At 43.8% G+C, this 25,752-nt stretch overlaps 1 long non-coding RNA gene across 1 annotated transcript; it reads left to right on the forward strand.

Moving 5' to 3' along the window:
- The first annotated feature begins 414 nt into the window (after positions 1–414).
- Positions 415–25,367, forward strand: LOC121497847. Its single transcript, XR_005989544.1, has 3 exons — positions 415–600; positions 20,980–21,244; positions 24,428–25,367. It is a non-coding gene; the product is annotated as an uncharacterized LOC121497847 (long non-coding RNA).
- Positions 25,368–25,752: the final 385 nt, after the last annotated feature.

The following is a 25,752-nucleotide window of genomic DNA, read 5'->3' on the forward strand; positions in this document are numbered from 1 at the left end:
AAAGTCAGTTCAGCAAACCCTGATAAAGTGAGAATAGCTTATTCAGATTGAGCTGGCAGGCCTGAACTCACAATTGCAAAGTTTGAATACAAAATAAGATATTCCCTTTTTTTTAGAAAAAAAAGACAGAATCCGTTGTCATTCATGCTAAAAAGGCATTACAGACTGTCGACACTGTACAGAAAAATAGGAGATGTTGACCTTTTTATTATAGACTTTTCTCTACTGTTGCCCTTCTTTCAACTGCACATGGCTCCCCCTGCTCCCCCCGCCCCCCCGCGCCCCCCCTGCACTCACACACACTCTTTTCAGCTGTGTGTTATCTCAAATAATTACCCTCGCTTCTGGCTGTCCCTGGTGACTTCTGCTGCTAAAAAAGCTACTCATTGTCGGAGACTGAAGAGGGATTTCAAACCTGCTTCTTGTGGCCGGGCAACGGCTCTTAATTAACCACTCAGGTATTGAGGAAGCTCCCAGCCCAGCTCGCTTCCATATGGCTGGAACATGTCCGCAGTGATAATCACGGAAGGAAATATTGTATCAAAAAAGAGCTCACACCACCGAAAGCTTGTGCAAATTATTTTTAATGATTCTTCTCTGGTGAGTCGGCTTATTTGTTACTTCAAGCAGAGAGAGAGAGAGAGAGAGAGAGAGAGAGAGAGAGAGGGATGCATTTGTCCTTGACCTAGATGCTCAGGGCCTGCAGCCCCCTGTGCCCCCTACCCCACAGCTGAACCTGGGCGCTGGCGCAAAGAGGGTGCCCTGAGTCTCGGAGCCCCGCCAGGGGCCCTTAGAATGCTTTTCTCCCCCCACTCTGATTTTCCGTAAGCTTTTGTTTCTATTGGGTGGTTTACTCCTCTCACACACACACACACACACACACACACACACACACACACACACAGGCACATACACTGAATTCACAGGATTTCCAACAAGCGAGTGATTTTTAAAGAACTCAAGGGCTGAGCTGTTTGGCAGTACTTCACATATTCATGCCTCCCTTATTTCTTGCTTTAAATAATCCTGCGGGGTGGGGGGTGGGGGTAGGAGGGGTGGGGGGCTGGCCAGGAGGGGAGGTGGCGAAGTTTATAAACCTAATTAAAAATGAAGTTGCATTTACATTTTAAAAACCACCTACCCACCAGCGTACTGTGTCACTAGACATTATGTACGATTTTACTTTGCGACAGAAACCATTACATTTAAAAATTCATTACAGCAAGGTTAGTTAGACACATGATGGATGCAGCTTTAATCCTGCCATATATTATTACAGTTAAAATGTAAATGATGAAAAATATTTTGTGCTTATCAGCATTTATGTGGAAATGTGTTTTACAGTGATATATGGTGTTATATTTCTATTATTGTGATGGAAAGAAAGCAATACAAAAAGATGAAGTGTTTATTAAAACATGGTTACTTGTGATAACATATTCCTGTTGTACATGACTTTAAACATATTCACTGAGGGCATTTGTCCAAAACAACTGTGAAATGTATTTGCTGTGCGAATCGGGCTAAGTTTTTTCTTCTGATTACAGCTCTTTTTAATAGACCCATATTAATTCAAAATCATGTAGAATGCTGTGAAGTTGGCAGCTCTGTTTCCTTTCTGACGTGGTTGAAAATGCCCGTGTGTGTGTGTGTGTGTGTGTGTGTGTGTGTGTTTAGAGTCACAGACTATGGCTATAAAAAGAAGGCTTGCATGTTTATTTTGTACAATTATCCAGAGGAAAACGGGCCACCCAATTGAATGATGTTTCCAAAGTGATGTCATCGAGGGCACAATAAAACCCTATTACAGTCGTAATTAACACAATGAAAAAGTATCAAATGTCACTTTCCAATCAGATGGGCATAAAAAAAAATGACCAGGCCACGCGGGGTCCATTCGTGGTTCCGTTGGGGCACAGGGGTAGTTCAGTCGTGGCGGTGGAGGAATTGGTGAGGCAGGAGCAGGGCAAACCTCAGATACTGTACCGGACGGGAAAGTTACCTCTTAGCTCTCCTTTTGCCAAGTTCACTCACAATGTGGTTCCTGCCTCCTGCCCCCCTCCCCTGTTTTCCCCAGGCCCAGAACAATAGTACATCCAACTACAAAATGAAATAGAACACAAAAAGAAAATAAACCCTCATCAGCCACAAAAAAAAAAAAAAAGGAAAAGAAAATTTATTACTAAATCCTATTTAAAGACAAGGAACAAAAGACAAAAGGCCTTCTTCCTACAGACATTCTCTGCTGTGTCTCTTCGTCATTTGGGACAAGGGGGTTAACATTTCACCCAACTGTCTTTTCCGCCCAAAACCTTCGGAGTGGGCATCCTGAAACAGTGTTTTCCCGGGTGCTGAGGAGCCATGTCCCTTGAAGGTCCACGCTACCTGGTTCACGATATAAATTGGAGCTCTTTCTCCCACTTCCTATTGATGACAGATCTTGTAATAGATTTGAAATTGAACAGACCTGAAAATCAGTTCCACCTTCCCCTTGCTTCATTTAGTCCCAAGCTCGGTGGTGGTGGTGGTGGTGGGGGTGAGGGCAACACAGCCTTCATGCAAATTTCCATCAGCTTTCCCCTGACCCCCCTCACCTCCCCCTGCCCCTCTTTCTTCTTCTAACCGCTGCTTGTAGGAGGATGTCGTTGTGTACATTAGCACTGTAAAGTTTCGCACCCTTCAGGGCTACCTTTGGCACAGGAAGCCAGGAACAGGCGAGCCAAGGATAATACAGGCTCACTATTTCCTATCTCGGCTCTGTCCCTAGCTCTGCTCCCCGGCTGCCCCGAGTTGTTATCTTTAGGAAGTCCAAGGTGGGGGAGAGGGATCACTTATCTGGCTCCCATCCGAGCTGGAGACATGAACCTCCTCTCGGTACACCTTGGGAACATTGTCACACGGGGGTCACATCCGCTCAGATTCAACGCCAGTGATTGAACAGGGGCCTGTGACCTACACGGATCTTCACCACTCTTTGTTTCTTGCATACAACCGACTCAGCTGATTTCTTTCAAAGTGCAGGTTATAGGACTGGTGAGCACTGTCTTCCCACTGAATTAGGAAGGGGAATGCCTCCTGCCCCCTCTACAAAACACTGCTTCTCTCTCCTGCAGGTCTCTCTTTTGTCTTTTAAATTTTTAGTTTATTTTAAAGAACCCCCCACAACACACACACACACACACACACACACACACACACACGCTAAAGGAAACACGGCCTCTCAAAACAACTCACCCTTCGGTCCATTTTTCCAGCTTCAAGAATGTTCCCAAGCCAGGATCCCAGAAGCTGTAGAGTGACCTGAGGTTGCCCTATTAAATGTATTTATTTCTTAGAGCTGAAGAATATTTGCTGAAAGCTGGATTATCACTTGGTAGACCACCAGCAGCTGTTGAAAACCAGGGCATAAAAGCTTGTTTATGTCTTTAATGGGCCACTTAATGATGGAGCAAGTATGTTATTCATAATAAAATGCCAAGGAATAATCTTAATACCCCAATGCATGGCGCTAGTGAATTAAGAAACATCTGCTATGTCATAAAAGAACATTTTATTTGGGGTCTACATTAAAAACATGATTCCACGGAGTTCTACTGATTTATATTGTACACAACAAATTATGACGTCTTGAAGTAATTACACTTTACAATTAAACCTACAAGGGCCACTCTTGGAGAAAAAAAAGCCCAACCAGTCTTCATCATTCTAGATCATTTAAGCACACACTGTGGCCCTGCCTCAGTACATTTCACCAAAGCCGTGTTTAAAATCTCTCTCCTTATTTGTGCTTCCCTCAGACTATAACCAAGCAGAACGGTACTCCAGAACTCACCACTGCAGAATAAAATGGCTATTTAGATTCTAAGGAAAAAGTGTAAAAGAAAAAAAAAAAAAGACCTTTCCGCCTGTGTCTTGCCTGACTGACCAGGAAGATTATTTTCATGTTACTTGAGGGAGGAAGATCCAGAACCTGGATCTGACTGGGGTTGAAGAGGATGACCCCAACCGCACAGGCTTAGTATGCTTGTGGTGGCGGGGGAGGTACACTCCCAGAGGGAGAGATGCCAAGAGTCTGGGACAGGGTGACCCAAGAAATGTCCCCAAAAGGGGAAAGGTGCTGAAGGCACAGGGTGTGACCAGCCCAGTCCCAGCCCTTGCCGTCTCTACTCCAGATGGTGTCTGTCTTCAACACACCCGCTATCTCACCAGGAAACTGTGTGTCACCACCTCCATGCCCAACACCACTCATGATTCCAGGGACATGTCTATTGCTTCCTGGAGCTGGGTCCTCAGAAAGGCAAATGCAGCAAGAGGAGAAGGATGGGTTATTTTAAAAGTTGGCTGCAGGGCAAGCTGGTTGTCCAAGGGCAGTGGCTTTTGACCCGGGCTGTTTTGGGGAATGACCTGGGCCAACAGAAAGAACACCTGTATCAGACTCTACCCCAGGAATTCCAATTTCATTGGTCTGCAGTGTCCATCCACCTGCCGGACACACACACACACACACACACACACACACACACACACACTGCTATTTATAAGTACTCCAGATGGTTCTCATGTGCAGTCAGGGTTGAAAACTACTGCTCTTAGGAGGTTAGATTTTGTTTTTTTTTAAAGATGGGTGGCACTTTGGTCAGGCAGATGCCTCCAAGAGCTTTTTTGGTTTTAAACGGTAGGGCTGCCTGCTGTTGGTGGGAATGGTAAATGTTAAATGGTGCTGTCACTCTGGAAAACAATATGGTGGTTCCTCAAAAAAAGTAAACAGAATTACCATGTGATGATGTAATTCTACTTCCAGGTATAGGCACACCTTGGAGATACTGCAGGTTCCATTCTAAACCCCTGCAGTAAAGTGAATTATCACAATAAAGCCAGTCAAATGAATTTTTTGGTTTCCTAGTACATATAAAAATTGTGCTTAGGGGCACCCAGGTGGCTCAGTTGGTTAAGGGTCTGCCTTCAGCTCAGGTCATGATCTCAGGGTCCTGGGATCGAGCTCCAAATCGGGCTCCCTGCTCAGTGTGGTGTCTCCTTCTCCCTCTCCTCTGCCTCTCCCTCCTGCTCATGCTCTCTTGCGCTCTCTCCAATAAAGAAATAAAGTCTTTAAAAAATGGTGTGTATACTCTACTGTAGTTCATTAAGTGTGTAATAGCACTATGCCTTAAAAATATATATTCTAATTTAAAAATACTTTATTGCTAAAAAATGTTAACAATTGTTGGAGATTTCAGAGAGTTATGATTTTTTGCTGGTGGAGGGTCTTGCCTGGATCTTGATGGCTGCTGACTGATCAGGGTGGTGGTCCCTGATCACAGCCTGGGATGGCTGTGGCAATTTCTTAATATAAAGCAACCATGATATTTACAGCATTGGTTAGCTCTTCCTTTCACAAATGATTTCTCTGTAGCACATAATGCTATTTGGTAGCATTTTACCCACAGTAGAAGTTCTTTCAGAACTGGAGTCCATCCTCTCAAACCTTGTTGCTACTTTATCAACTAAGTTTATGTAATTTTCTAAATCCTCTGTTGTCATTCCAACATCTTCACCGGGAGCAGATTCTATCTCAAGAAACTATTTTCTAGGGGCTCCTGGGTGGCTCAGTCCACTAAGGATCGGACTATTGATTTCAGCTCAGGTCATGATCTCAGGGTTGTGAGATTGAGCCCTGTGCTGGGCTCCGAGCTCAGCAAGGAGTCTGCTAGAAGATCCTGTGCCCCTCTCCTGCCTCTCTCTCTAAAATAAATATTAAAAAAAAAAGAAATTACTTTCTTGGTACATCCATAAGCTGCTTCTCATCTGCTGAGATTGTATCATGAGATGGCAGCCATTTGGTCCCATCTCCAGGCTCCACTTGTCATTCTGGTTCTCTTGCTGTTTCTATGACTTTTGCAGTGACTTCCTCCACTGAAGTGGCGAACCTTCCATTTGTAAAAAGTGCAATCTTTGCAAAGCACAAGAAAGTGAAGCACGCCTGTGTACATCTGGAAGCATGGAAAGCAGAGTCCTGAGGAGGTTCTTGTACACCCATGCCCATAGCATTATTCACAGTGGCCAATGGTGCAAGCAAACCAAGTGGCCATCCATGGATGAATGGATAAACAAGATGCAGTATGTCCATACAATGGAATATGATTCAGCCCTAAAAAGGAAAGAAGTTCTGACCTCTGCTACAACATGGATGAAACTTGAAGACGTTGTACAGAGTGAAAAAAGCCAGGAACAAAAAGACGACTACTGTACGACCGTACTTACCTGAGGGTACCTAGGATAGCTAAATTCACAGTGACAGGAAGTAGAATGGGAGTTGTGGGGGGCTGGGAGAGTGAAGAATGGGGAGTTAGTGTTTCGTGGGGACAGTTTCGGTTTGGGAAGATGAAAATGTTCTGGGGATGAATAGTGGTGACGGTTGCACAATTATTTGAGTGTACCTAATACCACCCAACAGTACACTTAACAACTGGTGAAGATGGTAAATTTTATACTGATTTTGCCATATATATTTTTTTTAATTAAGAATCTTTAGAGCAGGGCTGCATGGGCTGCTTCGCAGAGCAAACTGCCAGAAGTAACACAAACTTTGGTCTCTGCAAAGGGCTAGATAGTAAATAATTTGGGCTTTGAGGGCCCAGAGGTCCCAAATACTCAGCTCCACCACAGAAGCACAAAAGCTTCTAATGATGATACATAGATGAATGAGCATAGCTGGATTCCAAGAAGACTACAGACACGCAATGTGAATTCCACATCATTTTCACAAATCACAGAAAATTATTCTTTAAAAAAAAAGATTTTATTTATTTATCCATGAGGGACAGAGAGAGAGAGAGAGAGAGAGAGAGACGCAGAGACACAGGCAGAGGGAGAAGCAGGCTTCATGCAGGGAGCCCGATGTGGAACTCGATCCCAGGTTTCCAGGATCAGGCCCTGGGCTGAAGGTGGCACTAAACCGCTGAGCCACCCGGGCTGCCCGAAAATTATTCTTTTGTGATTTTTTTCAGTCATCTAAAAATGCAGGAAAACGTTCTTAGCTTGTCAGATCGCCCAGAAAACAGGCAGTGTGCTAGACTTGCCCACAGGCCGTTGTTTGCTGAACACTGCTTCCGGATGCTATTCCCAGACTCAGAACATGGGAGCTTCCCTTCCACACAGTGCAAGCCCATTTCCAGGGCTGCTGGACTTAGTCTCTCAGAGTTCACTGTGCCACAGGATGCCCAGCCCTGGGCTGTGTGGGCAGAGTGTGGACAGAGATGGGATGTGAGGTCCACATACCAGAGCGAGAGGCCCCTCCTGGTGTGCAAGGGTACTGGAGCAGGGAGAGAAGGGGGGTGAGCTGCAGGCCTAACTCTGAGAAGCTGAGAATCCCAAATTCAAAGCTAAGCCTTCTGAGATGGTTGCAAAGTTCTCTTTGTCAAGGTAGATGGCTAGAACACATGAAAACGTTCTGTTATTTAGACTATTTAAATCCTTTAAACCCTTAGACTCCTGGTCTAAGTGGGCCTCCCTTGGTGTCTCTGGGCGTGCAAATGTTAAGAGTGGGTTAATCTGAGACCTGCGGTAGGTTCTGTGTCTCACAGCAGACAGGGTGATGGTGCCTTGGAGGATGACAGGAACGGTGCTGAGCAGAGAGGGGGACAGGGTGGCAGGTGGCCGAGTGACAACCAGCACAGTTCCTCAGGGTGAGAGAAGCAGGGCTCTATCCTCCTGGTGAGGGGCTGGACTTCCCACAGTGGAAGGCCCCTAAGCCTTTTTATTTGGACATTAGAGAAAAGGGAACCGTTGAAGGATTTGGGCTCGGGTCCATAGTGGGGGTTCTCTGCTTCTCAGCATGACCCCATCTGAGGCTTCTCTGTCTGCAGCGGGTCCAGGCTTCAGGTCTGACACAGACAAAATCCAAGGCTTTGCTTCCTGCCCCCAGCAAAGCCCCTGATCAATCTTTGAGCCAGTTCCATCTTTTTCTGCTTGGCTCATCTTTTAATTCTTTAAGTGCAGTTAAAGCCTCTGTCCAACTGGCAGCCTTTGCCCAGACGGAAGCTGGCACACAAGAGGAAAGACAGTTGGATAAGATTGCTCCAGAGTCAGGTCCTAACTGCACGGAGTAAAGTGCCGTGTGGACCAGACTCATCCTTTCCCAATTTCAGGGCAAAAAAGCCCCCTACCCCAAAGCTGGTTCCAGATCTCATGCTGTTCCTCTTACCTGGCAGAAAATGCACAGGAGGGAAGCTTTCATGACAAAAAAAATGGTCATGATACACAAAAGCCTTTTTTAGAATATGTATGCATTTGATGAGTCCTTACACCATCTGGGCATTAATCTGCCTGGAAACATTACCTAGAGGAATGGAATCTAAGGTAGGGGTGTGGAAACATCCCAGTGACTCCCATGATCATCCTGCCACAGGAGCAGCATAAAGAATAGAGGCCATGAGGGGCACCTGGGTGACTTAGTTGGTTAAGTGTCTGCCTTCGGCTCAGGTCATGATCTCAGGGTCCTGGGATCAAGCCCCGCATCAGGCTTCCTGCTCAGCAGGGAATCTGCTTCTCCCAGTTGCTCTGCTCTTCCACCTGCCCCACACAAGCTCTCTCTCTCTCTCTCTCTCTCTCTCTCTCTCTCTCTAATAAATAAATTAAATTAAAAAAATAGAGGCCATGATGGGATTGGGGCCACTGGAAAGGTGGCCTTCATCCATGCTCACGGAGGAGCATTTACTTTTCAACTAAATATATCGCAAGTATCTGATGGGCTCAATAAAGAAAAAAGCATGAAGCAAGCAAGCAAAGCAACCTCCTACAGCAACCATGCATGGCCTATAGAATCCAGTGCACCCCTCTAGCCTCTACTGGAGGCTGCTGTGACCTGGTGCCCACCCTGCATTGCCAGCCTCATCTCCCACGGTGTTACCATGCTCTCTGCCCCAGCCAGACTCATCCAAGTCCCAGCTTCCCAAGCCCGCTTGGTGTTTTCCAGCCTTCATCCCTTTGCTCACACTATTCCAACCACTTAGAATTCCTCTTGTTTTCAGTTTCCCCTTTCAGAACCTTTAGGGCCCAGCTTAAACACGTGCTTCACCATCAACCTAGGATTCCATCTCCTCTGTTTGTCTGAACCTCAGATTCAGCACTTCATCATCTGCCTTGGGTCTCGTGGATAAGCCAGACAGTAAGTCTACCTGCATGACCCTGGGGACTTGGACCACCTCTTGGAATCTTAGTTTCATCCTCTGGAATGGGGATGTCAATAGATGCACCAACACTACATGGTTGGTTGCCTGAGGACTCAGTGAGACAATATATATGACACATATAGATAGCATCATGTCCATGGTGGCCACCATCATTAGTAGAGTTATATGGATACCCAGTAGGATTTCCACTGGATTGCAGGCAACTTCAAGGGAAGGATGGAGCCTGGTGCACTGCATAGGTGGGTCACCCCAACAGACTCTTAGTGAGTGGCTGTTCTCTTGAATTCCGCCTTCTATTCTTGAACGGGGCTTACCAGATTGTAAAGCGTGGGTCCTTCCACTTATATGACTCCTCTTGGTCCTCAGGAAAGGACTCTTCCCTTTCCACTGCTCTCACTCATTCCCTCCAGGTCAGTGTTTCCAGAATCCAGTTAGTTATGTGCCCATGACTGTGATGGTTGACATACTCCTGTGCATTTGTTGGATTTGTTTGTTTGCATTTAGAAGTCCCCAAATAACAATGGTTTTTAAAAAGATAAACTGAATGTCTCCCTTATTTTCTAGAAGTCTGGAAGTAGTCCATCCAGGATGTGGTGTGGGGGTCGTATAAACCCAGGCCCCTTCCATCTTCTGGCTCTGCCATGTGTGGCAGCCATTCCAAAATCATCATAACTCCTGGAGCTCCAGCAGGAAGTAGCAGGACACAAAAAAACAGAGCCACTCCCTTTAAGGACCTCAAAATTTTATATACTACTGCTGTTTGTCATTGGTTGACTAGAATTTAGTTACATGGTCATATTTAGCTGCAAGGGACCCTGGATAACCTAATCTTTATTCCAGATGGACAAATGCCCACTGAAAAATTGGGGCTCTCTTGCAGACGAAAACAGGAGAATGACAATAAGGAACAATGAAAAGCCTCTGCCCCATTGTGAAATACCTATTTTATAGGGTTTTTGTTGTTGTTGTTGTTGTTTTACTTTAAGCATATTATATGTTTTCAAAGTAATACAGGCACATAATTTAAATAGCCAAGTAATGCTAAAAGTTTTATAACAGAAAAATAACAGTTTTGGCTACTCACCCCAATCCACCTCTCCAGAAGCATCAACTTTAATTCTCTTAGTGGTTTCTTCAGGCATTAACCTCCATGCTTTTAACAGATAAAATGATGATACAGCTATCTCTTGATTCATTAATTTTAGGCTTTTTATATTGACTTTCTACTTCAGTAAATAAGAAGTTGGCTTTTTTCCCCTCTCAAACACACACACCTGCCCTGCTTCATTTCCCTCAGATTTCCCAGCAGGACCATATATAATTTTCTAATTAAGGCAGTATCCAACATTTTCATTTTTATGACAGTGCAAATGTCATTTGCCGTTGAGCCTAGTGGAGTGCCACAATTATGTTTCCTTTTTGGGAAAAAAAAAAGCATCTTTTGTTGGAATCAATTTTCTCATTTTTTTGTTTTCTTAGTTGTTTTTAAAAATATTCATTTAAAATTCTTCCCATTTCCTCCAGTAACTTCTTAAAAGAATTATCTGTGTGTTCAAAATATCAGACAATCTACTGGTTTAATTTATTTTTCCTGAAGGTTCTCCTCCTGAAACCCTCTGTCCTTCCATCTGGACCAGTTGCCCTTGAGGACTGGTGTATGGCTGTAAATATTATCTCATGCCAGAATTCTTTTTGCTTCTTTCATATGTTAGATTTATTTCCTGGATCACAAACTCTCTTTTTTGATAAAGTAGAATCTCTAGTCACTGCCTGGGAAAGAGCTCAGGGGTGATAGATATGCTGTCCAATGAGATGTCGTGATTCTAACCCACCACTTGATATTTGGGCTGGATATAGAATTCTAGATTGAAAGCTCATTGTTATTCAGTATGTTAAAGACTCCCTTTTATCCCAGTGTTAACACTGTGATTCCCTTCTTCCTCCCAGTCCTTTGTGTGTAATATGATCTCTTTTTCCCTCTTGGAAAGTTCTCAGGGTCTCTCTATTTGGTCTTCTGAAATATGTGCTGATGAGCCTTAGGTGGAACTTTTAAAATTCACTGTGCTTACCTCTGGTTGGGTTCTCTCAACCCATGTGTCTTTAGTTCTGGAATATTTCCTTGAAATATATATATTTATCTGATAGAGGGCATGAGTGTGTGTGGGAGTAGACCCAGAGATTATATATATATATATATATATATATATATATATATATATATATATAATTTATTTATTTATCTGAGAGAGGGCATGAGTGTGTGTGTGGGAGTAGACCAAGGGGGAAGGAGAAGTAGATTCCCCACTGAGTAGGGAACCCAACACAGGGGAAAGAAAGAAGGAAAGAAAAGAAAGAAAGAAAGAAAGAAAGAAAGAAAGAAAGAAAGAAAGAAAGGAAGGAAGGAAGGAAGGAAGGAAGGAAGGAAGGAAGATGGGATTATTCAAGAATAACAGTGAACTTCAATTCAAGAGAAGCAAGATATGGCAAAATCATAGTCAAGTCTGCCAAACACCAGAGAGGAATCCTCTTTTATAGAGAAAGGCAGGAATTTGTGTTCAGTATAATCCCAGGACCTCAGAATCATGACCTGAGCCAAAGGCAAACACTTAACTGAGCCACCCAGGTTACTCCTATTTCCTTGATATATTTCATTCCCCCATTGTGTGTTCTCTGTGTTCTTTATAGAAGACTAGATAGTCAAGACATCAGACCTCATGAAGAGATCTTGGAATTTTTTTCGTATTATCTTCCCATTTCTTTACCATTTCATTTTATTGCTGAGAGATGTTTTCAATTGTGCCTTCCAATCCTCCAATTGCATTGATCATTTCTTTAAACTTACTTGGAATTTATAGGGTTCTTTCTATTTTGTTGCCTGATCAAAACTTGAAAAGCAATAGCATTGCATTCTTGCTTCATGGATGCAATATATTTTTCATCTCTCTGTGAATGTTAATTATAATATTGTGGCATTTTCTTCTATTCCTTGCATTATCTCTAATATCTCAGAATTTCTTTACTTACAATTTCTTGTTTGGTCTCTGACTTTCTTGGTGGGGGTTTTCTTTTAATATCTGTGAATCCTTTGTAACCAGTTTATATTTAAGAGTGCAGCACTAATGAAATAACTGACTGGGGGTTCTGAGTATCTGAGAGAGCATAGCAGATGGCCAGCTTTTTAGTGCAGCCCTACTTATTTGCTCTGGTTCCAGGTTCTTTATAGAGAAATTGTTGACCATCTACTTTCAACTTGTGGGTTATCCATCCAATGGTGCATTCTCAGAACAAGGCAAAGGAAGGGCATAGGGAAGACCAGACTGTACAGTTACACAGGCTTCCACTTAGCCTATATATTTTTATTGTGGCAGCTCATCATCATTTTGATTTGGTCATCTCTATCCATTTTCCATTTTAACACATTATGCTTAAGCATCACAGATGGCTTCTAGTTTCAGTAGACATGAAGACTGTACTTTGGTTTCTTGTTCTTCTGGATATTTGGGAGCGATTCCCCAGAACATAAGGGGAAACATATACCTAGTGTTCTTAATTCTGGAAAGTCCTATGCTGTGGTGTAATTCAGATTTTTCTGCATATCTGATTCATTCTTTTCACTTAACTATTTTCATTCAAATTGGAAATTTTATGTCACTATTGCAAAGTGGAAAGAAACTACAAAAATAAAGAAAGAACAAATAACATTATTAATGCTAGTCAGTTACTGTGGATTGCTGAAGGTTCAGGGCTTGGGGTCTGTTCTGTCTTCATTAAAGAGACTAGCAGGTATTAGAAAGATGTTATTAATAGAAAGACATATTCATACCAAATGGAGACATTTTCCCTTTATTAACCAAATGGATCAGAAAAGGAACAAAGTGGGAATAACCAACCCAGTCTTCAACTCCAGGTTATTTTGCCCTGTATCCCTTATCAACTTTCTGCAGATCTTCATATAGCTAGCTTACTTCTCATCGTTGCTCTGGTTTTGGCTCGAGTTTCTTCTCAGATATGCCTTCCCAACCATTCCCACTAATAGAATATTTCATCAGGCCCCACTACCCTGTCCTATTTAATTCATCAGTACCTACTGCCATTTTTTAAAAAAGATTTTATTTATTCATCCATGAGAGACACACACACAGAGAGAGAGAGAGAGAGGCAGAGACACAGGCAGAGGGAGAAGCAGGCTCCATGCAGAGAGCCCAATGTGGGACTGGATCCCGGGTCTCCAGGATCACGCCCTGGGCTGAAGGCGGCACTAAACCACTGAGCCACCCGGGCTGCCCCCTACTGCCATTTTAAATGACCCTATCCATTCATTTGTTCATATCACATTCTTTTCACATCCCTGCTGGAATATAAGTTTCACGAGGGCAGAGACTGTGTTTGTCTCATTCTCTCAATATATCTATGCCTAAAATGAAGGCTGGTACATAGTAGATTCTCAATAAATATCTATGAATGAATAAGAGCATGAATGAAAAACAGTAAGAAATTAGTTTGCTATTTGTTTTATTTTTTGCACATTCCCAGCCTTGTGGCAGTTCTGCTTTCTCTCTGTTTCTCTCTTCTTTTCTCTCCTCCTTTCCCTCTGTCATCAGGTTTCAACCACTAGGCTCACTCTCATGTGATGGGGAGCAAAGTAATTCTTAAGTGGTGGCTGAAATCAAGTTGAAATAAGCTGACAGCCCTCATACCACCTCTCAGCATCTCTCACGAGGGCCAGAATCTCACAATGGCAGATGCTGGTCAATTAGGCAGAAATACTTTCATCTTAAAAAAGAGAGAGAGAAAAAAAAGGATTTAAAGACCCAAAGGTATTTTTGGCTGACATAAGTGTAATTAATTTCTTTACAAGACAAAATGGACAGAAAATGAATGCCATTAAGAGTCTGGTTTTCACATTGCCAAACCCACAAATCAGTTCAGGGAAAACAGCAAACTGACATGTTTTCTTTTTCCCCTCACAGTTTTAATTTTATTTAAATGATAGTAATAATGAAAAATAGAGTTTACACAAAATTTTCAATTTCCAGTTCGTTTTACAAAACGGGATGATCTTGCTACATTGGGCCAGTATTCTCAGATAGAAATCATCACAGAAGCTGAGTAGCGTTCACCCCTTTAAGCAGGATATGGAATCTCAAGTTCACCACAGTCCTTGGCTGGCAGATGTCATACATTTATGCTGCCCTCATAAGCACTGAAGTCTGGAAATCATCTTCAGGGCAAGTGCTAAGTGCTAGGTCTTATTCCTCAGCACATCCCCTACAAGACTGAGCTAAGTACTAGACACACAGTAGATGCTCAATAATTATAGAAGAGCTGGGCAAAGTTCCTTGTGTTTTCTCACTTTGTCATCAGTCTATTGACTTTCATGCATTTGTGCCTTTATGAAAATTTCAAACTTCTCAACCTAAGAGTCTCTCCCCTTAACCAATAAGATACATCTTGTTGCATTTATTCACAAACATCTTCTTCCAGAAATGAAATAGCTATTATTCTTTAAAAAATATTTAAATAATTACTCTACATTTCCATAACCAGAGTGACAAACACTTTTACTGCATAAGATGCCATCCCTCTATGGTAGAAAGGACTTTATTTCCTTCCTGACACACAAATACTGGCATTTCTTTAAAATAGGTGTCTGGAAGCACCTGGGTGGTTCAGTCGGTTAAGCATCTGGCTGTTGATTTGGGCTCAGGTCTTGATCTCAGGGTTGTGAGACTGAGCCCTCTGATAGGCTCTGTGCTGAGCATGGGAGTCTGCTTAAGATTCTCTCTCTCTCTCTCTCTCTGCCCTTCCTTTTCATAAATAAATAAATAAATAAATAAATAAATAAATAAATAAATGTATCTGTTCTCACTCATAAACCAAATCACTAGATCATTAGGTAAGGCTCACCCGGCAATGAAGAGAGCTGGTGACAAATGGCATTTCCCCAGTGACTAGGGGTGGCTCTGGGTTTTATGTGTGTTCTTTCCATGCAGGTCAATCTCTCTCTAAATGAGTAAATAAAAGGTCAGTATAGACTTAAAGAAGTGGGTAAGTAGGAATAATTGCAGGTGATTATGGAGCTTTTTTGAACATTAGCCAGCAAAAAAGTGAGTCTCCATCCTTCTCCAGTAGAATAAAGTCAAGCTATTGAGATAGTGTGCAAATTTATTTAAAGTAATTTTAAAGAATGAGGACTTGGCAAACATCAGGAAATGTCAGAGTTTTCCCTCCCTTTAATTAAACACCTCCCCAGGGAGGTGAATTTGCTCACTTTTCTTCTGAATACAGAGCTGAAATTAGGAAGGCCTGTGTTTCTTTTGTGATTGTAGTATGTGGAATAAGGCATCATTATTAAATTAATAAGAGTGTGAAGTGTGCCAAGTGATTGACTCTGAAATACAAACTAAGAATCAGTTCAAAGCAATCCACAGAACAATCTCACTCACTCATTTGCCTTTTTGAGTAGGAGAAGAAAGGATGTGGTCATGGATGTACCAGGAATTGCACAAAACCCGAAGTTCAGCTTATCTACGCCAAAAAATGTTCTGAGTAATTGTTCCCAATGTACTATTATTAGTCTTGATTTGTTCCATTACTATAGAGACTGACTTCTCTGCCAAATTTTGTAAGGTTAGTCAAAACCTGGGTTCACCCATGAGAGCATGACATTCACATATATCTTAACAGGAAACAAAAATGTTTAAAAAACACTCCTCTTTTTCATAGTGGCAGAGCCTCTGCCAGTTCTCTCTTTTTTTTTTTTTTTTAACATTATCCATTATGTTTCTATGTCCCTTATGTAAGATTTTGTACAATAAATTCCTGAATTTAGTGCCAAGAAAATGTTTCCCTTCAGATAAACTTCTAGGGCTCCTTTTGATAAGACCCTGAGATGAACTATAAAGTTCATCTTCTTGGCGTTTTCCCTCTGTCTGCCAGTGAGCTCAGAGTTTCAAATTTGATCTCACCTTACAGTTGAATGTATTGAAATGAACACTAAATCAGGAGCCTAAAGATCTGACTTCTAGGTCTAGTTCTTTCACTTATAATTTGTCTGTGCCTTGAAAAAATTGCTGAGCCTGTCTGAGCCACAGTTTCTATATCTGACAAGTGAAGGTAATAACATGTGCCACTGTAGGGTTTGGCAGACACTCTTGATGGCCCACTCATCAGTCATCCTCTACTTTTTCTCTTGATGGCAGTAGTCCTGTATTGTTCAGTTTCCCAATGGAAATGTGCTCAGAAAAGGTGGGCCCAACCTTGGCAAAGGAGTCATCACTGGTCAATGCCAAATATGATGATCCCATTCTCCTTTCCCTGAGATTGCTTTAGAGATGGACATGTGACCCAGTTTTGCTGAATGAGTTATAATGAGAAGTCTGCTGGGAAGCCCAGGAAAAGAATTCGTCCATGAGAGATGACTAAGGAAAAAAATCAACCCCATTCCCTGTCCCTGAGCCTTTCTTGTTTTGGACAAAGTTTTGTGGGGAATGTGAGAGCTGAAGCTGGGTAGCCACCTTGAAACCATGAGGGGAAGCCAAGAGATTTGCAAGGAAGTCAACCCTGGAATCAAGGAACTCCTGACCACTCAACCCCAGAAACCTCTGGGCTTCTTGCTATATAGGACAAATGGTGCCTTAAGGTTTCAAGTCATTGATAATTAAGCATCCTACTTTTGTTGTCAAAAGTATCTTAACTGGGATGCCTGGGTGGCTCAGCATTTGAGCATCTGCCTCTGGTTCAAGGTGTGATCCCGGGGTCCTGAGATCAAGTCCCTCATTGGGCTTGATGAGCCTGTTCTACAGGAAGCCTGCCTCTCCCTCTGCCTGTGTCTCTGCCTCTTTCTCTGTGTCTCTCATGAATGGATAAATAAAATCTAAAAAAAAAGAAAAGTATCTTAACTGTTAGTTACTTTGAATAATGTACATCAAAACACTTGAAAACTATACATGATGTGATCATTATTATGTTTATTCTCAGGACATCTACTTCTTCCTTTGTCCAAAAGCTTCTTGACTCACCTCTAACTTTTCCTCTCTGTTTTTCCTATTCTGTTTTAAGTGATCTTATGGAAAATCAGCTCTAGTAATTATTATCATTGTGGTTGCTGTTGTTACATAGTATAGCTATATTCATTGACTATTTGTTATGAGCTTAGACTTGTGCTCAGTGCTTTATGTACACTATCATATTTAATAAACACAAGAACTCTATGATGGAGACATTGCAATGATCTCTATTTATAGATAAGTACACTGAAGCTCAGATCGGTGAGGGAGCTAGCAAGCAGCAAAGCTGAAACAAGAACACCAGTCCGGATGACATTAGAGATTGTACACTCAACCAAATTCTCAGATCCCATTCATTTGGGAGATGTAAATGACAAGTCAATCAATCGACCTATCAACAAAGAACATACATATGAGGCATCAAGCCTTATTAGGTCACCAAACCTAAGTCTGATCTGTCCAGGGATTTTCAGAAGGCTCACTGGTCCAACTTTGTATCTTTTCCATGTCAAACACCAGAAATTCTTACCACTGTGCTTCCAACATTGAAATGTGGCTGCCAACTGAGAAAGTTGGGTAGAATCTGTGAGACAGGAGGGAAGAAATCTAGACTTTTTCAACAGAAGAAAGAAAACAAAGGGGAGGGGAGGCAAATCAAGGTCACCATTTTCTCACAAGCCCCAAACGCTACAATATAAATCTCAGGACTGGTCTAGGATGGCTGGCAGGGAACGAAATCCCCACCTTTCTGACACCACCACAACTGTTCTTTTGCATAGTTGATGAACGCACCAGTGTCGAGCATTGTCAAGAAGGTATCAATTAGTTCAAATACCTACTGACTTGACACAAAACCCTTATCATAAGCAGGACGACACAGGCTTGCTCAAGAAGGTGCTGATAGGGAAGTTTTGTATCAGGCTCATCTGAATGGGAACTACCTCCCCCAAAGAAATGCTTACTTCTCAGCACGTCAGACTCAATTTCAACAGATGAAAAGGCAAAAGCAGGAATCATATCGAGTGTGTCTGAAACTGTCTACCGCACTGAGATCCCGTTCTCCTCTTGATGGGTGCTGTCCTTTGGTTTGTCATCAACTGTCCTCAAGCAGAAGAATCACTAGCCGTGAAGAGCTGGGAGGAGAGAGGATGGGGGAGTTGAGATTCAGAAGCTCTGAGCAGAAGTGATGGGGGGGAGATCTAGTCTTCTGTGTCTAAAGCAAATGTCAGGGCATGCTCTCAGGAAGCTGACTCAGTCCTAAAGGCACGGTCAAGCACCAAGAAGGCTTCACAGCACAAAGGGGACCAGTAGCTCCTTTGGAAACGGGGCTGAGGAATATGTGGTCAGTAGTTTGTGTTGACAACATAGCAATGTCTTCTGAGACTGCACAGGAGAAAAGGAGGTGGTTCACTCAGGAGAAGTTTCTGGTAGCAGTCCCACAGTGCTAGCATGGGGGTGCTCTTCTAGAGTGATTCGGTTCCATGCAGGCTGGGACAGACCCTTGCATGAGTGACTAGGAAGGTAAGTAGGCTTTAGACAGCTTGTAGGGAACAACTTTAAATGAACCCCAAAATAGACATTTCCATCCACTTCTTATTACCAGGAGTCTGTCCAGCCATCCTCATTTTGCAGGAGGGCCCTTGTTGCTTTAAGATGACAAGCCCCTGCCTTGCCAACAACCCCCCCCCCCCAGCCTCCGGCACAATGCCCACCAAAAGCCTTCTCATTCCCAAGGACTGGAAGAGAATGCTTTGGCCGGGCCACATTCCACCTAGGCTGGCCATTCGATGCCCTGGCTGCGAGTATGTTTGAAACATCACGGAGCCCTGTGGGGTGCCAGGACCAAGAGTGTTCAAAGACACTTCCTTTATCCCCTGTTTAGGTCAAGCAAAGGAGCTCTTGTGAGTAATTCATGGAGCGCCTATACTCGGAGGCATTACACAATCTCATTACCATTAATTTTTGCATATTTAACTACAGTTTTTAATTAGATGGTATTTTATTATTCATGCACATAATTTGAGTCCAAGTCGGGCTGCTCTCTTGGAGGAAAGGAGAAAAAAAAGGTGGGGGGTGGAATCCTTGTGAATTGAAAGTTGGTGTCGGCGTTGCTTCTTGACTGGTGAGCGAGCATGGCAGACTGTAAGTCTATAATGGTTCTCTTTTAATTTTGCTAATAGCTATCATGTTATGTACCTTTATAAATTTGTTAAATCCAGAGTGCTGGGAGTTGTCTCTGTATGCGGTAACTGTAAATAGTTTGCTCTGTTTGGTTTGCACATACAAACTGTTTGCTCGGGCTCCTTGATGTATTATTAAAAAGGGTAATGGGCCCCTGGGAAACCATCTAGTTATATGCCTTCATTTGCAGAATAAACCATGCGTTGTTTTCATCTTTACTCATGATTGTTAATGGCACTGATGATGAGATGGGTGGATTTTTTTTCTCCACTGCCTTTATCAGCACTGTTTTATTATGCAGGCAAAATGGCCAGGCCGCTGATTTTGTCTAAGGTTTTCAATTAGTCATTTGACTGAACACATCTGTGCTGGCATCCACCCAGAGCCGGACGGCAGCTATTACCGGTTTACACCTGCTGAACCATGGCCATAAACTCGGATGGGAATAAACCTAAATTGGCCTTTTAGATATGGTTGAAAAGTTGTAATGTTGCAGTGTTTTATAGCAGTGTCAGGAAGGTGTGAACTTTTCTGCCTTAAGGCCTAAGAACCGGCCACGAAATTCCACTTCACTGAAATGGCTCACTTCTAGCTTCGTTATTAATATCTGTTTGCCGTTTTGCAGCCCCGATGACTTAATCGGCTGACATTAAGTAGATAAGATTATATTTGTACTGCAGCTGGGAATGGTCGAGGTTTAATTGTGTTGGTAAACAGAGCACAGTGGCTGCTCTGGAATCTCTGCAGATGCTGGGAATTATTCGGCAGCAGTTTGGAACGTGACTCTTATATCTTCCACTGAAATGAAAATTGCTTCATGGCAGAGCAGAGGTCTCAGGGCTGGAACCGGAGGTGCTGTATCACTTTAATACTCCAAAGGATCCGTCATTTATAGCAGAGGACGAAGCCTGGGCAAATTTCGGCAAAATGAAACGCAATCTCTGCACCACCAAGTGCTCGTGTGTTTTATGAGAGAAATTGCTAATTGTCAAACATCTAGAAATCTCCTTTGTCGGTCTTCAGGAGCCACCAGGGATCAATGGACGAGGCTGCGGAGTGCCACAGCCAGGTCACCGAGAAAAAGCTCGTGTTTGGTTATTGGAGTTCAGGGAGATTTGAGGGGCCAGCAACATCTCTGTTGGATCCAACAGATTCACTGGGGACCGGAATAAAAACATCTCCCTCACTGTGGGAAAATCCTGAGCAACGTTTCAGACTCTCGGGATGACAAAAGATGTTGGCATTGCAGCCAGAATGGAAGTGCTTGCCATGACACCATCTCTGCCCCCGAGGATTTAAGCTTTTGTTAGTTTCCTCATGGCCAAGTGGGTTCATGGCCCCCATATTTACTCCTGAAAAACATCCATGCCTCTGTGCTGAACCCTTGAAAACTGGTCTCCATTGGAAGACCTTATTTCTTACCCTTTCCCTTCTATCAGAGGCCATGACCCATCATTTCTCGAACCACTTTTCTGACTACAAGGTGAGCTTATCAAGTTGGCGAGTAAGTAAGGATCAAATCTTCGATGCGGTTCATACCGGCCCAGTTCATTTCTCTGAGCTTTATTTGTTGTTGTTCTTGTTTGTTTTTACCTTTCCAGTGAATACCTGAGATGGATCCAAGCCCTAGCCAATCATCCTCATCTTCATCTCATCCCATCTCACATTTACTGAGGCTATACAGCAATACTCCACAGCAAACACCGTGGAACATACACTGTTCTAGGGGATCTGCTTGCAATAATGCCTTTCGTCTTCATAACCACTCTGCGGGCAGGGTGCTGTTATCATCACTCCCATTTCAAAGATGAGGACATGAAACATACATGAAGAAATAAATCCCTTGTGATTGCCCAAGATCACACGGTGAGTAAAGGAAGGAGCCAAGACTCACCGCAGTCCTAGCCCATGTTTCTAATCATTAGACTTCTTAACATCAGAAAGAGTTTCTCAAGCAGTGGGTTCCAAGTAGCAAGCTGAGATCTTGCTGGAAGGATTCCATCTGTTTCCACCTTGTTTTCACCCATCTCTCTTGTTGGTAGGTGTTTAGGTTGTCTCTGATGCTGTAGTAACATGTTTTTGCCCTTCTGCTTGGGCCCAGTGAACGTGTTTAGAAGTGGACTTGCATGAGCACAGGTCATGCACATTGAAATTTGACTAGATATTGCCAAATTGCCCTCCAAGGTGGTTCAACCTAATTCCACACGTATCAGTAGTATATGAGAGTAGCTATTTTCCCACATCCTTGCTAACATTCTGTTATTATCAAGCTCTTTGAGTTTTGCCAATTCAAATACATTTTTCAAAGTTGAGATTTGCAGCTGTTTGGGGAATTCAACATTTGGACCAGCTTCTTGTGAGGTTAGGGCTTCCTTGTCTCCTGGGCACGCCCTCTCACTCCCACCTTTGACACCCAGGAAAAGAAAGTTGCTCTAGGTTCTTTAAAATACAAGTCAAAACATAAGATCTTTTTCTCCTCTGGTTGTGTAGATCCAGTATCAGAATAACTATCAGAATGACTTGGTCTAAGGCCACATTTTTCAGCCTCAAAACTCCAGCAACAGCACACTGTGTTGGGAAATCATGTCATGGTTATTCGTGTAGAGTCTGGAGTTAGACCGCCCGGGTTCAAATTCCAGCTCATCACTTCCTAGCTGCAAGACCATCCAATGTCTCACTTTCCCCATCTGTAAAATGGAAATGCTTCTAACTCTAGCCTCATAAAGTCGTTGCAAAAACTAACATTTATATAAAGCATGCATAAAATTCGCAAGACTGCCTGCCTCTTAGTGTTGTTTTATTCATTATAAACTGTACAACAACTAGATCTAATAGGGTAATGACAGAGAATGCATTCCTGTCTCTTGTGTTAGATTTTTTTTTAAAAAAAACACCCTTTTAAATATGCTAGAATATGAAACTCTAGAAACCATTTGGTTATTGAGATCAACCCTTTCCAATAACCAGGAGCAACTTGCTGGCAAGGGCGTGCCTTCTTCCCATTCCCAGCACCCAACCCAGTGCTTAGCACCTAGCGGGTGCTCAGTAAATGATAGCTATGTGGATGGACAAACAGACATGCCATGGCTCCTTGGTCTCAGTGGGCAAAATTTGTGCTCGTTCAAAATGCAAATGCCCAGGGCCCATGTTCAACTCACCGGATAAGAATCCCTCAAGCACAGACCTGAAGTCTGCATTTTGAATAGCTGCCCCCGTGACTTTTGGCATACCAAAGCCTTGGGTGTGAAACTGCAGAAATTTTTCTATCCTAGAGAAAAATGATTTCCAGCACCTGGCATAGTTCCTTACACATAGATGACATTCAATAAATATTTTTGATTGAGTGAATTAATTATCTCAGGTGTAAGTATAGGATTTTCACGCTTACATGGCCCCAAGAGACAGAGGCCCTACAGATCCTTTCAGCCATAGTTCCTGTGGTGTGGACCTCAGAACCCACATCGTGATGCCAGGCAAGGCTCACAAGAGGAGGAGGCCGAGGTCCCCTGTGGCAATCTTGTCTTACTGCTCCTCAGCCAGCCTCAGGTCATTTGCAGTCGGGTAACACTCTGAAATGCCTTCCTGTAAATACCTGGGACCTTCAATTCGCACAGATATCATTAAGCATGCTGGAGGGCAAATCATTTTAAGCCCAAGGTCAAGCTCACCTCAGCAGCTGTCCCATCACACAACCTAGCTCATTAGACCTCTTAGATTACAGGCTATGGCCTGCCTGGACCTCACAATCTGGTGGCTCCCCCTTCCTTGCCAACATCCTCCCTCTGACCATCATTTCTCTTGGATCTAAAGGGCCTTTGACCCCCGACTTGACTTCCATCACTGGCATAACTCCTGCTCTCCCTTCTTTCGTGCCCAAGCCCACCCCAACACTGCTAGCTGCCCCCAGACCCCACCTTATCTGGGGTATTGGAACTCCCAAGAACTGAGTCACAGTGTAGCTCATTCCAGTAAACAGAGCTCATTCCTCAGAACTACAAAGTGCTCCACACCCATTTGGAGGCGTACCTGGGTGGCTCGGTGGGTTAAGAGGCCAGCTCTTGGTTTCAGCTCAGGTCATGATCTCGGGGTCATGGGATTTTGCCCCACATCAGGCTCTGTACTCAGCATGGAGACTGCTCAGGATTCTCTCTCCCATTCCCACCCCTCTGCTACTCACCACCACTTACACCCCGGTTGCACGTGTGTGCCTCTTTCTGAAAATAAATAAAATATTTTAAAAATTATACCCATTTAGAGATGGAGGAAATGTTGGCTAAGCTGCATTAATTTTTTTGAAATTGCAGTTTTGGTTAATAAACATTAATTCCACTATTGGAAAAGGCAGCCATCCCTCGAGGCTGCTGTTAAAATATTGAGGGCTTCTGGACTATTCAAATGGCTGTCGAATGGATGTTTTCAGTGATGGCTGATGATGGAGTCCTTCGTAGTACCAGGGGGAGAGGGGAGCACTGCATGCCTACTGGTCCCACTATCTATTATAGAGGAGAAAACTAAGGTGAGAGGATGGTACAGCAATTGCTCAGGGTTGGACAGCTAAGTGGCAGCAGCGTTGGATTCAAATCCAAGACACCCGGCTGCACGCACCACAGGGAACACTGGACGGTGCTGGCTGCTGGCACCCTTGGGTGCCCTTCATTCCCTTCTTTACAAGGTAAACACGCCCTGAGCAGCAAAGACACAAACAGGGCTGTCCTTGTTGGGAAGAGAAGCCAGACCGGTTGGACTGGCCAGGGTGGAAACATTCCTTGGCCAGTCGGCAACCAGAGGGCATAACAGAGAGGTGACTTCAGGCCCGCAGCAGCCCCTTCTCTGGGCTCCCCGCAAGGCTTCCAGGCCGGAGCTGCTCCCCTCCTCCTCACCCAGGCCCCAAATTGGCTGCGTGCGCCTGGGTCCAGTGAGCCTTCTTCTCCCCGTGTGGTAGCTGCAATGTACGGCCCAGCACATAAAAGCAGAGGGCCCGACAAAGGGAAAATGAAATTTCCCTTGAGCTATTTGCCCTGGCTGACTAACCCGAACCTTCCTTCTTAGGATGAAGAAGAGCTCTGATGTTCTGATGTTGAAAGCATCAAAGGCTGATCCCCTCAGCTGAGCAGTGACACACAGTTGCTTGGCAGCGAGGGCCCCAGGAGCTCCCCGCCCGCACGGTTTCCAGCCCAGACCCCCGAATGCACCCCGCGTCATTAGCAGCCACCACGCCATTAGCTAGATGTCCAGGCTCCTCCACAGTTTGCACCTGTCTCTCCTCCTCCTCTGTCCACAGTGCCACCCTCTGACCCCCACCCCTCTAACGGGGACACAGACCCTGGCCTCTCCCTAACGCCCTCTGCACCTGCTGCCAAGTTCAAAGCCGTGCAAGGGAGCCTGGAGAAATACAGATCAGCTTCCAAAAGGCTAGAAAACACGGTTTCTAGAAAAGATTTTTCTCAACGGTTTCATCTTATTTTTTTTTCCTGGTGGCAAAAAGTGATCCATGTTCACGGTTGACATTTCAACAATTCAGAAAAGTATAAAGAAGAGAGTCGGGGAGCTGCGGAGCTGCGGAGCCCGCCGTGCAGAGTCCCACGGTGACGTTTCGCTGACAACCGTCTGCTCAACTACCCGAGCAGCCAGGCGCAAACACTTGGCCTAATTTGTCCCCCTCCTCGTTCTGTGGCCCTGTGACCTGCCCTCCCCCTCTCCCTGGGATCAGAGCCACCTTTCCCGCTTACAGACTTCTTAAAGCATCTCCCTGAATTAACCATAAATTCTGAACCTCTTCCAATGCTTCCCCTAAAACACAAGAGTGTCACGCTGGCGATGGCACTGAGCTGGCTTCAAACTCTGCTTTTAAGCTAAATGGAACCTAAAAAGATGGCTGGGAACCAACTTCAGACAGCCACAAGCAGCTCAGCGAGACCAGAGCCTCTCCGTGCGATTTGTGTCAAGCAAAAGCATGACACCCTACACTCCCCCGCCCCCGCTTTGTTTTCAGAAATTAATAAAGCTCTTCCGACACACTGTTCTCTGTCACTAATGGTGAACAGTCAAATCACGGCTTTTATTCCCAGCCCACCACGTCAAGTAAATAGAAGCTTACAGGGTAGACCCGGGAACGATAAGCAATTCCCACTGCAGCGAATTCTTAATATATAAATTCATCCGGCAGCAGTTTAGTATCAACTGGCAAAACCAGGAACAATGGGAAGCAGTCAGGCCCGGCTCTGACGAGGTCACCCATCAAGGTTATCTATATTCAATTACTGGTATCTACAAACTTGCATAGCTGTCAGCTGGTCAGAGCCCAAATGAAAACTCACCATGCACTCAGAAAGCAAATATAGTTTCCGAGGAGAGCCTCAAATTAGCTCCGTGAA

This window comes from Vulpes lagopus, chromosome 8 (assembly GCF_018345385.1).
Source record: "Vulpes lagopus strain Blue_001 chromosome 8, ASM1834538v1, whole genome shotgun sequence".
Classification (NCBI taxonomy): Eukaryota; Metazoa; Chordata; class Mammalia; order Carnivora; family Canidae; genus Vulpes; species Vulpes lagopus.